The following is a 15,914-nucleotide window of genomic DNA, read 5'->3' on the forward strand; positions in this document are numbered from 1 at the left end:
GGGCCCATAGTACTGTTAAAATTAATGACATCAACTTAAGTCTTTGCCTATTTCACTCAAAAATACAAGTGGACTAATAGGTGATAGGTTCATCATTAGCCTCTCGGTTCACTTTAGTCCGCTAAACCTGCCAATGTTATTAGGTCTTTAGCTCACCTAGCCCGAAAGGGCCGGTGAGCTTATGTCATGGCGCAGCGTCCGTCCGTCAACATTTCCTTTAAATCGCTACTAGTCATAGAGTTCTGCATGGAATGTACCCAAATTTGGCATGGACATCCTCTAGGGAAGGGATCAGAGTTTGTATAAATTTTGACTCTGACCCCCCTGGGGGTAGCAGGACGGGATCCAATAAAGGAAATAGGGGTAAATCCTTTAAATCGCTACTAGTAATAGAGTTTTACATGGAATGTAACCAAATTTGGCCAGGAATACCCATGGAGGAAGGGGAACAGAGTTTGTATAAATTTTGGCTCTGACCCTACGATATGTCTTTCCTATGATTTCATGTTTTTAATAGGTAACTCAAACTGCCTATATATTATAGGGGGGAACAGGCAAAAAAAATGTCTGTTTAGGGTTACCCGACCGACCCTATTTTTTTACCCCCGACCCTATTTTTTTCCCACTTTTTCTATAAAGAAAAATTAAAAGTCAGGATTTCAATCTCAGACTCCGGTTTCAGCTATTATTTTAGACACTGAATTTTTTTCAAAGATGCTCCACCGCCGACAGAGCATAAATGATATTCATCACTTTAACAATAATTGGTGTTTAATCATGTATATATGTGTCTAATTAACACAAAAATAATATAAAATAATTTATTTTGCATTTGGTGCATGCGCAATCCGTACTTCATTCCATATAGAATATAGTGCCACGGAATTTTTTCGGGATGCAATTAATTATTTTTTGTAATTCTAACTTATAGTAAAATTCGAAGCTCAAACTTTCCAGAGGTGGTAATGGTGTAAAGTAAGTAACTTGTGTAACTGAAGAAAAATACTAAATCGTCTGCTGCTGTTTTTTATAGTGAAAAAATACCATTTGTCAGCGGTCGAGCATCTTTAAAAATATGCCAACCTACCGACCCCATTTTTTTTGCCAATGTAACCCTAAACAGACATATTTTTTTTGCCTAATATTGAAATGTAAAAAATATATAGTTATCATTACAGCTTATATATTATCCATAATATTTGTACTAAAATATCGGTGTAAGGGAAGCAATCACAGATATAGATGTGTGTTCTATTCACAGGGACCTGGCACGAAAAAGTTTTAAAAACCCAAACACTAACGGAGTCTCACTAGTTTCGTTCCACAATAAACAAATGAACGTTTGAAAAAGTTTGTTCTGGCTGTTAGAACATACAATTTCTTTTATATAGAAGCTCTAGTTGTTCTTCCATTCACATTTAAATACGTAAGAAATATCCTGGCTGCTCTTTTCTGTAATTTTAAAACCATATTTATATACATTTTGTTGCTAGGTTCACTCCAGGCAGTTGAACAGTACATAAAATGAGGGAAAACAATGCTGTGTATACTTTGGAAAATGACATTATCTGACATAAATGAGTTTAATCTTCTTAGCACACCTATTTTCTTTGTAATAAATTCAATAATGCTCTTTCCATGAGAGACAACTATCAATGAAAATACCAAGTAACTTTGCACATTTGACAGTCAATGGTGAGATCATAGATGAAATCAGAAAATTATAGTTAAAATGGAGATTAGATAGAAATATAGAAATAAACAGTGGAGAATAACAACCAAACATACTGTTTATTATCAACAAGTGATTTATGTCATTATTAAATACATTTCTGTCACTGATAATAATTAACCCAATTACGTCTTTTATTTGGTCGGTGAGTGACAGCTCACTCATGTCATAGGATGAAGTCATGTTATAAACGATTAACAGGGTGTCCGCACTGATAAATAATCACGATATAATTGACTTTCAATTGTTCCTTAAAACAACACCAACCATTCACCAAGGTATGAGGTAAACTCACAACACTGTATAATGTATCACGGCCGTAATAAAACCAGATTACAGAATTTCTGTTATACATAACTGGATATTTACTATTGGAGTTACAAGCTGGGCGATAGTTAGGCTAGCTAGTAAGTAGAACAGCTTTATTCATTTTAACTTCAGAAGTATATTATGTAGAAAATTCTTTCTGCTAAATGTAGAATTCAAACGTTGCATTTTAAAGCCGTTTGCTATGTGTTTCGTAAATCACTACTTCCTTATTAACATGTAAGTTTAGAGGTAATTAATTATCAACGGACGATGCATAAATAAGTTATATTGTACCTTATTCCTAGGAGTAAAACCACGGCGATTTAAAAATACAGTTTATACATTTAGACCCACCAGATATTCCTATATGTAGGAGTAACTGTGTAAACCACAGCGATTTAAAAATACAGTTTATACATTTAGACCCACCAGATATTCCTACATGTAGGAGTAACTGTGTAAACCACAGCGATTTAAGAATACAGTTTATACATTTAGACCCACCAGATATTCCTACATGTAGGAGTAACTGTGTAAACCACAGCGATTTAAGAATACAGTTTATACATTTAGACCCACCAGATATTCCTACATGTAGGAGTAACTGTGTAAAACCACAGCGATTTAAGAATACAGTTTATACATTTGGACCCACAGGGACCTGGCACGAAAATGTTTAACCAACAGAATACATATATATATATATTACTATTTAAATCTCTGATAGTATATATAACATATATATGTATACTGTTAGTTAAAAAATCGGGCCAGTACCCACTAGATATATTTTTATATATAAACCTGTATAAATTATACACTACATGTTGTGCCATATAGGGTTTCTAGGATTAAGGATTTACTCATATATACATCCAACTCCACTGACACCACCAATGATACATTAGAGACTGACTTACCTCCCTTGAGCTATTTAAATTTTAATGATGTACGCGATCAATTATCTATTATTAACCAGCAGGACCGGACAATCTATCACCTATCATTGTAAAAAAATTAGCACCCTCGCATGTTAAACCCTTCAAATCTTATTTCAAAAATCACCTAATCTAGGTAAAATACCATCTTCCTGGAAATAGTGTAATGTTAATGTTATATATAAAGGTAAAGGAGGAATGGAAAATCCAACTAATTATCGCCCAATTGCAATTACATCTTGTTTTATAAAGATTTTTGAAAAAAAATTGTATTTAAATGTGTCTTCAATCATTTTAGTAAATATCATATAATTAGTCAACACCAATCAGGCTTTCAGCAAAGAGACTCAACCGTAAACCAGTTACTTTCTGTATATAATATTATTGCAAAAAAATTAGATGAAGGAAAAGATATAAGAATGGTATTTTGTGATATAAGTAAAGCATTTGATAGAGTTTGGCATAGAGGATTATTATATAAACTTTAAAAATATGGAATCAAAGGTAACTTATATGACTGGTATGCGAGCTACTTGTCTGATAGGAAACAAAGAGTAATTTATGAAGGCTATTCTTCCAACTATAAATCTGTAACTGCTGGAGTACCCCAAGGTTCTATCCCCCCCCCCCCCCCCCCCCCCCATTTTTTAGTCTTCATTAATGATATAACAAATGAAATTCATATTAATGTTAAACTTTTTGCAGATGATAATCACTTTATGTAACTGAAGATGATGTTTAAGAGTTCTTAAACATCATGCCAGGATCTCAATAACGACTTAGATGCTATTAATGATTGGGCTAATTTCTGGAAAATTAAATTTAATCCCGATAAAACTGTCGGTTTAGAAAAACTGTAACTTTAACAATTACAAGAAAAAATAGAATCCACCACCCCCCCCTCCCCCACCCCCCATTTATTTTTAATAATCAAATTATAAATGAACTAAATTGTCACAAGCATCTCGGTCTCCTATTTAACTCCAAAGGTTTATGGAATAATCACATTCAAAATATTAATGATAAATCGTTTAAAAGATTAAATATATTAAGAACTCTTAAACATCTTGTTGATAGAAACACATTAAATATACTATACTGTTCTTATGTAAGACTCATATTAGAGTATGCCGATACAGTCTGGAGTAACTGTACTATTAGTGAATCTAAACTACATATTAGAGTATGCCGATACAGTCTGGAGTAACTGTACTATTAGTGAATCTAAACTACTTATTAGAGTATGCCGATACTGTCTGGAGTAACTGTACTATTAGTGAATCTAAACTACATATTAGAGTATGCCGATACAGTCTGGAGTAACTGTACTATTAGTGAATCTAAACTACTTATTAGAGTATGCCGATACAGTCTGGAGTAACTGTACTATTAGTGAATCTAAACTACTTATTAGAGTATGCCGATACTGTCTGGAGTAACTGTACTATTAGTGAATCTAAACTACTTATTAGAGTATGCCGATACTGTCTGGAGTAACTGTACTATTAGTGAATCTAAACTACTTATTAGAGTATGCCGATACTGTCTGGAGTAACTGTACTATTAGTGAATCTAAACTACTTATTAGAGTATGCCGATACTGTCTGGAGTAACTGTACTATTAGTGAATCTAAACTACTTATTAGAGTATGCCGATACTGTCTGGAGTAACTGTACTATTAGTGAATCTAAACTACTTATTAGAGTATGCCGATACTGTCTGGAGTAACTGTACAATTAGTGAATCTAAACTACTTATTAGAGTATGCCGATACTGTCTGGAGTAACTGTACTATTAGTGAATCTAAACTACATATTAGAGTATGCCGATACTGTCTGGAGTAACTGTACTATTAGTGAATCTAAACTACTTATTAGAGTATGCCGATACTGTCTGGAGTAACTGTACTATTAGTGAATCTAAACTACATATTAGAGTATGCCGATACTGTCTGGAGTAACTGTACTATTAGTGAATCTAAACTACTTATTAGAGTATGCCGATACTGTCTGGAGTAACTGTACTATTAGTGAATCTAAACTACTTATTAGAGTATGCCGATACTGTCTGGAGTAACTGTACTATTAGTTAATCTAAACTACATATTAGAGTATGCCGATACTGTCTGGAGTAACTGTACTATTAGTGAATCTAAACTACATATTAGAGTATGCCGATACTGTCTGGAGTAACTGTACTATTAGTGAATCTAAACTACATATTAGAGTATGCCGATACTGTCTGGAGTAACTGTACTATTAGTGAATCTAAACTACTATTAGAGTATGCCGATACTGTCTGGAGTAACTGTACATAGTATTAGTATGCCATACTGTTGGATAACTGTACTATTACTAAACTACTATTAGAGTATGCCGATACTGTCTGGAGTAACTGTACTATTAGTGAATCTAAACTACTTATTAGAGTATGCCGATACTGTCTGGAGTAACTGTACTATTAGTGAATCTAAACTACTTATTAGAGTATGCCGATACTGTCTGGAGTAACTGTACTATTAGTGAATCTAAACTACATATTAGAGTATGCCGATACTGTCTGGAGTAACTGTACTATTAGTGAATCTAAACTACATATTAGAGTATGCCGATACTGTCTGGAGTAACTGTACTATTAGTGAATCTAAACTACATATTAGAGTATGCCGATACTGTCTGGAGTAACTGTACTATTAGTGAATCTAAACTACTTATTAGAGTATGCCGATACTGTCTGGAGTAACTGTACTATTAGTGAATCTAAACTACTTATTAGAGTATGCCGATACTGTCTGGAGTAACTGTACTATTAGTGAATCTAAACTACTTATTAGAGTATGCCGATACTGTCTGGAGTAACTGTACTATTAGTGAATCTAAACTACATATTAGAGTATGCCGATACTGTCTGGAGTAACTGTACTATTAGTGAATCTAAACTACTTATTAGAGTATGCCGATACTGTCTGGAGTAACTGTACTATTAGTGAATCTAAACTACATATTAGAGTATGCCGATACTGTCTGGAGTAACTGTACTATTAGTGAATCTAAACTACTTATTAGAGTATGCCGATACTGTCTGGAGTAAACTGTACTATTAGTGAATCTAAACTACTTATTAGAGTATGCCGATACTGTCTGGAGTAACTGTACTATTAGTGAATCTAAACTACTTATTAGAGTATGCCGATACTGTCTGGAGTAACTGTACTATTAGTGAATCTAAACTACTTATTAGAGTATGCCGATACTGTCTGGAGTAACTGTACTATTAGTGAATCTAAACTACTATTAGAGTATGCGATACTGTCTGGATAACTGAATCTAAACTACTTATTATAGTATGCCGATACTGTCTGGAGTAACTGTACTATTAGTGAATCTAAACTACTTATTAAAGTATGCCGATACTGTCTGGAGTAACTGTACTATTAGTGAATCTAAACTACATATTAGAGTATGCCGATACTGTCTGGAGTAACTGTACTATTAGTGAATCTAAACTACTTATTAGAGTATGCCGATACTGTCTGGAGTAACTGTACTATTAGTGAATCTAAACTACATATTAGAGTATGCCGATACTGTCTGGAGTAACTGTACTATTAGTGAATCTAAACTACATATTAGAGTATGCCGATACTGTCTGGAGTAACTGTACTATTAGTGAATCTAAACTACATATTAGAGTATGCCGATACTGTCTGGAGTAACTGTACTATTAGTGAATCTAAACTACTTACATATTAGAGTATGCCGATACTGTCTGGAGTAACTGTACTATTAGTGAGTTTCAATGTATAGAATCTGTGACAGGACTACTAATGTTAGACCTAACGTTTGTCTGTATCTGTGACAGGACTACTAATGTTAGACCTAACGTTTGTCTGTATCTGTGACAGGACTACTAATGATAGACCTAACGTTTGTCTGTATCTGTGACAGGACTACTAATGTTAGACCTAACGTTTGTCTGTATCTGTGACAGGACTACTAATGTTAGACCTAACGTTTGTCTGTATCTGTGACAGGACTACTAATGTTAGACCTAACGTTTGTCTGTATCTGTGACAGGACTACTAATGTTAGACCTAACGTTTGTCTGTATCTGTGACAGGACTACTAATGTTAGACCTAACGTTTTTGTATCTGTGACAGGACTACTAATGTTAGACCTAACGTTTGTCTGTATCTGTGACAGGACTACTAATGTTAGACCTAACGTTTGTCTGTATCTGTGACAGGACTACTAATGTTAGACCTAACGTTTTGTATCTGTGACAGGACTACTAATGTTAGACCTAACGTTTGTCTGTATCTGTGACAGGACTACTAATGTTAGACCTAACGTTTGTCTGTGACAGGACTACTAATGTTAGACCTAACGTTTGTCTGTATCTGTGACAGGACTACTAATGTTAGACCTAACGTTTGTCTGTATCTGTGACAGGACTACTAATGTTAGACCTAACGTTTGTCTGTATCTGTGACAGGACTACTAATGTTAGACCTAACGTTTGTCTGTATCTGTGACAGGACTACTAATGTTTGACCTAACGTTTGTCTGTATCTGTGACAGGACTACTAATGTTAGACCTAACGTTTGTCTGTATCTGTGACAGGACTACTAATGTTAGACCTAACGTTTGTCTGTATCTGTGACAGGACTACTAATGTTAGACCTAACGTTTGTCTGTATCTGTGACAGGACTACTAATGTTAGACCTAACGTTTGTCTGTATCTGTGACAGGACTACTAATGTTAGACCTAACGTTTGTCTGTATCTGTGACAGGACTACTAATGTTAGACCTAACGTTTGTCTGTATCTGTGACAGGACTACTAATGTTAGACCTAACGTTTGTCTGTATCTGTGACAGGACTACTAATGTTAGACCTAACGTTTGTCTGTATCTGTGACAGGACTACTAATGTTAGGACCTAACGTTTGTCTGTATCTGTGACAGGACTACTAATGTTAAGACCTAACGTTTGTCTGTATCTGTGACAGGACTACTAATGTTAGACCTAACGTTTGTCTGTATCTGTGTCAGGACTACTAATGTTAGACCTAAAACGTTTGTCTGTATCTGTGACAGGACTACTAATGTTAGACCTAACGTTTATCTGTATCTGTGACAGGACTACTAATGTTAGACCTAACGTTTGTCTGTATCTGTGACAGGACTACTAATGTTAGACCTAACGTTTGTCTGTATCTGTGACAGGACTACTAATGTTAGACCTAACGTTTGTCTGTATCTGTGACAGGACTACTAATGTTGGACGTAACGTTTGTCAGTATCTGTGACAGGACTATTAATGTTAGACCTAATGTTTGTCTGTATCTGTGACAGGACTACTAATGTTAGACCTAACGTTTGTCGTATCTGTGACAGGACTACTAATGTTAGACCTAACGTTTGTCTGTATCTGTGACAGGACTACTAATGTTAGACCTAACGTTTGTCTGTATCTGTGACATGGACTACTAAATGTTAGATCTAAACGTTTGTCTGTATCTGTGACAGGACTACTAATGTTTGACCTAACGTTTGTCTGTATCTGTGACAGGACTACTAATGTTAGACCTAACGTTTGTCTGTACTGTGACAGGACTACTAATGTTAGACCTAACGTTTGTCTGTATCTGTGACAGGACTACTAATGTTAGACCTAACGTTTGTCTGTATCTGTGACAGGACTACTAATGTTAGACCTAACGTTTGTCTGTATCTGTGCAGGACTAATGGACTACTAATGTTAGACTACTAATGTTAGACCTAACGTTTGTCTGTATCTGTGACAGGACTACTAATGTTAGGACCTAACGTTTGTCTGTATCTGTGACAGGACTACTAATGTTAGACCTAACGTTTGTCTGTATCTGTGACAGGACTACTAATGTTAGACCTAACGTTTGTCTGTATCTGTGACAGGACTACTAATGTTAGACCTAACGTTTGTCTGTATCTGTGACAGGACTACTAATGTTAGACCTAACGTTTGTCTGTATCTGTGACAGGACTACTAATGTTAGACCTAACGTTTGTCTGTATCTGTGACAGGACTACTAATGTTAGACCTAACGTTTGTCTGTATCTGTGACAGGACTACTAATGTTAGACCTAACGTTTGTCTGTATCTGTGACAGGACTACTAATGTTAGACCTAACGTTTGTCTGTATCTGTGACAGGACTACTAATGTTAGACCTAACGTTTGTCTGTATCTGTGACAGGACTACTAATGTTAGACCTAACGTTTATCTGTGACAGGACTACTAATGTTAGACCTAACGTTTGTCTGTATCTGTGACAGGACTACTAATGTTAGACCTAACGTTTGTCAGTATCTGTGACAGGACTACTAATGTTAGACCTAACGTTTGTCTGTATCTGTGACAGGACTACTAATGTTAGACCTAACGTTTGTCTGTATCTGTGACAGGACTACTAATGTTAGACCTAACGTTTGTCTGTATCTGTGACAGGACTACTAATGTTAGACCTAACGTTTTTGTATCTGTGACAGGACTACTAATTTTAGACCTAACGTTTGTCTGTATCTGTGACAGGACTACTAATGTTGACCTAACGTTTGTCTGTATCTGTGACAGGACTACTAATGTTAGACCTAACGTTTGTCTGTATCTGTGACAGGACTACTAATGTTAGACCTAACGATTGTCTGTATCTGTGACAGGACTACTAATGTTAGACCTAACGGTGTCTGTGACAGGACTACTAATGTAAGACCTAACGTTTGTCTGTATCTGTGACAGGACTACTAATGTTAGACCTAACGTTTGTCTGTATCTGTGACAGGACTACTAATGTTAGACCTAACGTTTGTCTGTATCTGTGACAGGACTACTAATGTTAGACCTAACGTTTGTCTGTATCTGTGACAGGACTACTAATGTTAGACCTAACGTTTGTCTGTATCTGTGACAGGACTACTAATGTTAGACCTAACGTTTGTCTGTATTGTGACAGGACTACTAATGTTAGACCTAACGTTTGTCTGTATCTGTGACAGGACTACTAATGTTAGACCTAACGTTTGTCTGTATCTGTGACAGGACTACTAATGTTAGACCTAACGTTTGTCTGTATCTGTGACAGGACTACTAATGTTAGACCTAACGTTTGTCTGTATCTGTGACAGGACTACTAATGTTAGACCTAACGTTTGTCTGTATCTGTGACAGGACTACTAATGTTAGACCTAACGTTTGTCTGTATCTGTGACAGGACTACTAATGTTAGACCTAACGTTTGTCTGTATCTGTGACAGGACTACTAATGTTTGACCTAAACGTTTGTCTGTATCTGTGACAGGACTATTAATGTTAGACCTAACGTTTGTCTGTATCTGTGACAGGACTACTAATGTTAGACCTAACGTTTGTCTGTATCTGTGACAGGACTACTAATGTTAGACCTAACGTTTGTCTGTATCTGTGACAGGACTACTAATGTTAGACCTAACGTTTGTCTGTATCTGTGACAGGACTACTAATGTTAGACCTAACGTTTGTCTGTATCTGTGACAGGACTACTAATGTTAGACCTAACGTTTGTCTGTATCTGTGACAGGACTACTAATGTTAGACCTAACGTTTGTCTGTATCTGTGAACAGGACTACTAATGTTAGACCTAACGTTTGTCTGTATCTGTGACAGGACTACTAATGTTAGACCTAACGTTTGTCTGTATCTGTGACAGGACTACTAATGTTAGACCTAACGTTTGTCTGTATCTGTGACAGGACTACTAATGTTAGACCTAACGTTTGTCTGTTCTGTGACAGGACTACTAATGTTAGACCTAACGTTTGTCTGTATCTGTGACAGGACTACTAATGTTAGACCTAACGTTTGTCTGTATCTGTGACAGGACTACTAATGTTAGACCTAACGTTTGTCTGTATCTGTGACAGGACTACTAATGTTAGACCTAACGTTTGTCTGTATCTGTGACAGGACTACTAATGTTAGACCTAACGTTTGTCTGTATCTGTGACAGGACTACTAATGTTAGACCTAACGTTTGTCTGTATCTGTGACAGGACTACTAATGTTAGACCTAACGTTTGTCTGTATCTGTGACAGGACTACTAATGTTAGACCTAACGTTTGTCTGTATCTGTGACAGGACTACTAATGTTAGACCTAACGTTTGTCTGTATCTGTGACAGGACTACTAATGTTAGACCTAACGTTTGTCTGTATCTGTGACAGGACTACTAATGTTTGACCTAACGTTTGTCTGTATCTGTGACAGGACTACTAATGTTAGACCTAACGTTTGTCTGTATCTGTGACAGGACTACTAATGTTAGACCTAACGTTTGTCTGTATCTGTGACAGGACTACTAATGTTAGACCTAACGTTTGTCTGTATCTGTGACAGGACTACTAATGTTAGACCTAACGTTTGTCTGTATCTGTGACAGGACTACTAATGTTAGACCTAACGTTTGTCTGTATCTGTGACAGGACTACTAATGTTAGACCTAACGTTTGTCTGTATCTGTGACAGGACTACTAATGTTAGACCTAACGTTTGTCTGTATCTGTGACAGGACTACTAATGTTAGACCTAACGTTTGTCTGTATCTGTGACAGGACTACTAATGTTAGACCTAACGTTTGTCTGTATCTGTGACAGGACTACTAATGTTAGACCTAACGTTTGTCTGTATCTGTGACAGGACTACTAATGTTAGACCTAACGTTTGTCTGTATCTGTGACAGGACTACTAATGTTAGACCTAACGTTTGTCAGTATCTGTGACAGGACTACTAATGTTAGACCTAACGTTTGTCTGTATCTGTGACAGGACTACTAATGTTAGACCTAACGTTTGTCTGTATCTGTGACAGGACTACTAATGTTAGACCTAACGTTTGACTGTGACAGGACTACTAATGTTAGACCTAACGTTTGTCTGTATCTGTGACAGGACTACTAATGTTAGACCTAACGTTTGTCTGTAACAGGACTACTAATGTTAGACCTAACGTTTGTCTGTATCTGTGACAGGACTACTAATGTTAGAACTAACGTTTGTCTGTATCTGTGACAGGACTACTAATGTTAGACCTAACGTTTGTCTGTATCTGTGACAGGACTACTAATGTTAGACCTAACGTTTGTCTGTATCTGTGACAGGACTACTAATGTTAGACCTAACGTTTGTCTGTATCTGTGACAGGACTACTAATGTTAGACCTAACGTTTGTCTGTATCTGTGACAGGACTACTAATTGTTAGACCTAACGTTTGTCTGTATCTGTGACAGGACTACTAATGTTAGACCTAACGTTTTTCTGTATCTGTGACAGGACTACTAATGTTAGACCTAACGTTTGTCTGTATCTGTGACAGGACTACTAATGTTAGACCTAACGTTTGTCTGTATCTGTGACAGGACTACTAATGTTAGACCTAACGTTTTGTCTGTATCTGTGACAGGACTACTAATGTTAGACCTAACGTTTGTCTGTATCTGTGACAGGACTACTAATGTTAGACCTAACGTTTGTCTGTATCTGTGACAGGACTACTAATGTTAGACCTAACGTTTGTCTGTATCTGTGACAGGACTACTAATGTTAGACCTAACGTTTGTCTGTATCTGTGACAGGACTACTAATGTTAGACCTAACGTTTGTCTGTATCTGTGACAGGACTACTAATGTTAGAACCTAACGTTTGTCTGTTTCTGTGACAGGACTACTAATGTTAGACCTAACGTTTGTCTGTATCTGTGACAGGACTACTAATGTTAGACCTAACGTTTGTCTGTATCTGTGACAGGACTACTAATGTTAGACCTAACGTTTGTCTGTATCTGGACAGGACTACTAATGTTAGACCTAACGTTTGTCTGTATCTGTGACAGGACTACTAATGTTAGACCTAACGTTTGTCTGTGACAGGACTACTAATGTTAGACCTAACGTTTGTCTGTATCTGTGACAGGACTACTAATGTTAGACCTAACGTTTGTCTGTATCTGTGACAGGACTACTAATGTTAGACCTAACGTTTGTCTGTATCTGTGACAGGACTACTAATGTTAGACCTAACGTTTGTCTGTATCTGTGACAGGACTACTAATGTTAGACCTAACGTTTGTCTGTATCTGTGACAGGACTACTAATGTTAGACCTAACGTTTGTCTGTATCTGTGACAGGACTACTAATGTTAGACCTAACGTTTGTCTGTATCTGTGACAGGACTACTAATGTTAGACCTAACGTTTGTCTGTATCTGTGACAGGACTACTAATGTTAGACCTAACGTTTGTCTGTATCTGTGACAGGACTACTAATGTTAGACCTAACGTTTGTCTGTATCTGTGACAGGACTACTAATGTTAGACCTAACGTTTGTCTGTATCTGTGACAGGACTACTAATGTTAGACCTAACGTTTGTCTGTATCTGTGACAGGACTACTAATGTTAGACCTAACGTTTGTCTGTATCTGTGACAGGACTACTAATGTTTAGACCTAACGTTTGTCTGTATCTGTGACAGGACTACTAATGTTAGACCTAACGTTTGTCTGTATCTGTGACAGGACTACTAATGTTAGACCTAACGTTTGTCTGTATCTGTGACAGGACTACTAATGTTAGACCTAACGTTTGTCTGTATCTGTGACAGGACTACTAATGTTAGACCTAACGTTTGTCTGTATCTGTGACAGGACTACTAATGTTAGACCTAACGTTTGTCTGTATCTGTGACAGGACTACTAATGTTAGACCTAACGTTTGTCTGTATCTGTGACAGGACTACTAATGTTAGACCTAACGTTTGTTGTATCTGTGACAGGACTACTAATGTTAGACCTAACGTTTGTCTGTATCTGTGACAGGACTACTAATGTTAGACCTAACGTTTGTCTGTATCTGTGACAGGACTACTAATGTTAGACCTAACGTTTGTCTGTATCTGTGACAGGACTACTAATGTTAGACCTAACGTTTGTCTGTATCTGTGACAGGACTACTAATGTTAGACCTAACGTTTGTCTGTATCTGTGACAGGACTACTAATGTTAGACCTAACGTTTGTCTGTATCTGTGACAGGACTACTAATGTTAGACCTAACGTTTGTCTGTATCTGTGACAGGACTACTAATGTTAGACCTAACGTTTGTCTGTATCTGTGACAGGACTACTAATGTTAGACCTAACGTTTGTCTGTATCTGTGACAGGACTACTAATGTTAGACCTAACGTTTGTCTGTATCTGTGACAGGACTACTAATGTTAGACCTAACGTTTGTCTGTATCTGTGACAGGACTACTAATGTTAGACCTAACGTTTGTCTGTATCTGTGACAGGACTACTAATGTTAGACCTAACGTTTGTCTGTATCTGTGACAGGACTACTAATGTTAGACCTAACGTTTGTCTGTATCTGTGACAGGACTACTAATGTTAGACCTAACGTTTGTCAGTATCTGTGACAGGACTATTAATGTTAGACCTAACGTTTGTCTGTATCTGTGACAGGGCTACTAATGTTAGACCTAATTTTTGACTGTGTCAGGACTACTAATGTTAGACCTAACGTTTGTCTGTATCTGTGACAGGACTACTAATGTTAGACCTAACGTTTGTCTGTATCTGTGACAGGACTACTAATGTTAGACCTAACGTTTGTCTGTATCTGTGACAGGACTACTAATGTTAGACCTAACGTTTGTCTGTATCTGTGACAGGACTACTAATGTTAGACCTAACGTTTGTCTGTATCTGTGACAGGACTACTAATGTTAGACCTAACGTTTGTCTGTATCTGTGACAGGACTACTAATGTTAGACCTAACGTTTGTCTGTATCTGTGACAGGACTACTAATGTTAGACCTAACGTTTGTCTGTATCTGTGACAGGACTACTAATGTTAGACCTAACTTTTGTCTGTGACAGGACTACTAATGTTAGACCTAACGTTTGTCTGTATCTGTGACAGGACTACTAATGTTAGACCTAACGTTTGTCTGTATCTGTGACAGGACTACTAATGTTAGACCTAACGTTTTGTCTGTATCTGTGACAGGACTACTAATGTTAGACCTAACGTTTGTCTGTATCTGTGACAGGACTACTAATGTTAGACCTAACGTTTGTCTGTATCTGTGACAGGACTACTAATGTTAGACCTAACGTTTGTCTGTATCTGTGACAGGACTACTAATGTTAGACCTAACGTTTGTCTGTATCTGTGACAGGACTACTAATGTTAGACCTAACGTTTGTCTGTATCTGTGACAGGACTACTAATGTTAGACCTAACGTTTGTCTGTATCTGTGACAGGACTACTAATGTTAGACCTAACGTTTGTCTGTATCTGTGACAGGACTACTAATGTTAGACCTAACGTTTGTCTGTATCTGTGACAGGACTACTAATGTTAGACCTAACGTTTGTCTGTATCTGTGACAGGACTACTAATGTTAGACCTAACGTTTGTCTGTATCTGTGACAGGACTACTAATGTTAGACCTAACGTTTGTCTGTATCTGTGACAGGACTACTAATGTTAGACCTAACGTTTGTCTGTTTCTGTGACAGGACTACTTATGTTAGACCGAACGTTTGTTTGTTTCTGTGACAGGACTACTAATGTTTGACCAAATGTTTGTCTGTATCTGTGACTGGACTACTAATGTTAAACCTAACGTTTGTCTGTATCTTTGACAGGACTACTAATGTTAAACCAAACGTTTCTCTGTATCTATAACAGGACTACTAATGTTTGACCAAAAGTTTGTCTGTATCTGTGACAGGACTACTAATGTTAGACCTAACGTTTGTCTTATCTGTGACAGGACTACTAATGTTAGACCTAACGTTTGTCTGTATCTGTGACAGGACTACTAATGTTAGACCTAACGTTTGT

At 36.8% G+C, this 15,914-nt stretch overlaps 1 protein-coding gene across 1 annotated transcript in view; it reads left to right on the plus strand.

Moving 5' to 3' along the window:
* Positions 1-15,914, plus strand: part of LOC138320353 (dual 3',5'-cyclic-AMP and -GMP phosphodiesterase 11A-like) — a 495,361-nt gene that overhangs the window by 428,880 nt on the left and 50,567 nt on the right. The gene's annotated exons all lie outside the window — the stretch shown is intronic.

The sequence above is a fragment of the Argopecten irradians genome, chromosome 4 (genome assembly GCF_041381155.1).
Source record: "Argopecten irradians isolate NY chromosome 4, Ai_NY, whole genome shotgun sequence".
Classification (NCBI taxonomy): domain Eukaryota; kingdom Metazoa; phylum Mollusca; class Bivalvia; order Pectinida; family Pectinidae; genus Argopecten; species Argopecten irradians.